At 39.9% G+C, this 2,500-nt stretch overlaps 1 protein-coding gene across 2 annotated transcripts in view; it reads right to left on the bottom strand.

Moving 5' to 3' along the window:
• Positions 1-2,118: 2,118 nt before the first annotated feature.
• LOC138029241 (box C/D snoRNA protein 1-like) overlaps positions 2,119-2,500 on the bottom strand; it is a 17,230-nt gene continuing 16,848 nt past the window's right edge. For both annotated transcript variants that reach the window (XM_068876952.1, XM_068876953.1), the window contains one exon: positions 2,119-2,500. This exon is cut by the window's right edge and continues 400 nt beyond it. The gene's annotated coding sequence lies outside the window, so the exon portion shown is untranslated.

Below are 2,500 nucleotides of genomic sequence, written 5' to 3'. Positions count from 1 at the left end.
CGCATGTGCTGACGGAATGTTTGAACAAGAGAGAAAAACGCAGTACCTCCAGACACCGGCGCTGGAGCGTCGTACCAAACGAGTCATCCCGGGATTTCGGCCCGTGCGATCGCTTTTGGACGCAGTTTGCCCTTCGCTGCTTTCTGCTACCGACCTTGCCTCCCGGTACGGCATTGAGGGAGAGATATGTCGGCCCCTAAACCATATGTGACAAATCCCACGCCTACTCACAGCTCCAAACCGCCCTTGTTAATATAGCGTAAGAATTAGATGGCTTATATATTCAACGGAAAAGTCATTTTCTCTGTCATATGGTAACCACTGGAGTCGCAGATTACAAAGTGTGCGCACGCGCCCTGCTAAATGTAACATACATACAGGCATAAGCTTTATTTCATCTCGAATTTCCGTATATTTACAGCAGCTAATGTCTTGGAGACATTACATTTACAGCTAAAATACATAGCATATACAGATACCTACTAAATACATAATATTTAAAGTTATATTCATTAAAAAGAAAAGCTGCTGTACAAAATGAGGCCCTGGATTCTCTTTTAAAGCCAGTAAACTCATAGGTACGGATAAAATCAGGTAGCGCATTCCGCAACTTAGCTTATACGTACGAAAAAAGAAAGCTAAGACCATAACTGGTTGTTCCAGGTTTCTTGAGGGACAGAATGTAATTTCCGCAAAAATCATGCATAAGAAGGGGACGAGAGAGAAAACGTATTTTTCACATAAGCAGAAAAACCGTTTTCTAAAAAAAAAAACGAAAACATACTTTTATCAAGTAATACGAGGAAATTTTGAATGCGCTTATTGCATAGAGATGTAGAGCTTGACTTTCGTAGTAAGAGGAAAGGTAATCTGCAAATATAAATATCGTTATTCTCTTATTTACATTATTATACCATTTCTTGGACACGAGAATTACAGCGAAATGAAAGCACAGCTTTGTGGCGAATTTTCTTTCAGTGATAAAAACTTGTTGAGAAATCCAAAATTAACATTAAGTTAAGTTAACAGCACACACCAGGCCTACTCCTGAGTATCTGGCTAGAAATCATTTCCTCTGGCCGCGCTTCAGCCATTCGACGAGGGCCAGTCTCGTGCTTCTTAAGTTGCCTCGCTCATGCCCAAAAAGAATTCTGGGTAATTCTGCCATTCCATGACAAGGGAAGACTCCCGATTCTCATTTCATAGTTTTTTTCATAAGTGTCGGGCCACCCAGTCCTACCAGCAAAATAACGCATCGATTGAAGGTTTTAGCTTTCAAAACTGAATAACACGATACATAAAACTGATACAATAATAAAAAACAAATTCTAATTTATTATAAAATGGAGCAGTGGTTATCTTAATGGTTTTGCGCGGTTATCTTAACAAGTGCTATTGAAATCCAAAAAAAATTGGGGGTAACTACGCATTTTTCGAAGGTGATTAATCAACAATATTTTTAAAAAGCTTTAACATGCAAAGCAACGTATGGCGTTCTTTTCCAAATTGAAGCTTAATTATCTCTGAAAAACGCGAGGTTACCCCCAATTTTCTTTTTGGATTCCAAGAGCATTTGCTAAGTTCGACTTTCTCCGCATTGTTTTGAACCGCGCAAAAATTTCGCTGTATCAAGTTAACAAGCACCAACCATAAGAAATCCGACTATCTCGAGATGCGTAGAACGTATGTGCAATAACAATAGAAGGCACTGTCCTTAAAAAAGGAGAAATCCCAGTGACAGAAAGTTCTGTTAACGAAAAAGGAGCGCACGGCTTTAAATTAAGTTGAGTAATGAGCTTAAAATCAAAGGAACACATTTACAAAAAATCGAAAATGGCTTTCTTTGCTGCTTTATAGACTGACAGAAGACGCTAAACTGTTCATAAATCAGTCGAGCGGCCCGCTTCTCTGAGGCAGTCCTGTTTTGTCACGAAAAGGAATACCGAGGGAGGCTTGGGAAGATGAGAGAAAGCCTCCCTCGGTCTTTTTATTCGTCTTTTTTTTTGCTGGGGGTGCGGAACAGATAAAAATTCCCGTCAGGTAGAGAAATTGCTCCAAAAAGGCTAATTTTGGGGTTATTTTATGGCCATGATATATTTGGATAACTTTTAAAAAAATGACTCGTTGGGTGCCCCAGAGAACTGGATGGCAGTTCACAAAATGTTGTTTTCTTGGCATTCACACTTTCTACATTCCCTATGTAGGCCTCACTTTGATCTGCAGGCTGCAGAAGATATTGACAAAAGTGCTTTTTTCTCTGCATTCACAATTTTTGGATCCCTTTTGTAGGTCTCGGTTTGAATTGATGGTGCTGGAGAAGTCGATGGCAGTTCACAAAATGCTTTTTTCTCTGCATTCACACTTACTACATCGACTGTGTAGGTCTAGGTTTGATCTGGTGGTATAGAAAAACTCGATGGCAGTTCGCAAAATGCTCTTTTCTCTGTATTCGCACTTCATCCTCTGTGTGCATGTTGGTCACAGTTTGACCTTGTGGTGC

This window comes from Montipora capricornis, chromosome 13 (genome assembly GCF_036669925.1).
Source record: "Montipora capricornis isolate CH-2021 chromosome 13, ASM3666992v2, whole genome shotgun sequence".
NCBI classification, from domain to species: Eukaryota; Metazoa; Cnidaria; class Anthozoa; order Scleractinia; family Acroporidae; genus Montipora; species Montipora capricornis.
The sequence above is the reverse complement of the archived record's forward strand: the minus strand, read 5'-3'. Positions and strand labels throughout refer to the sequence as shown.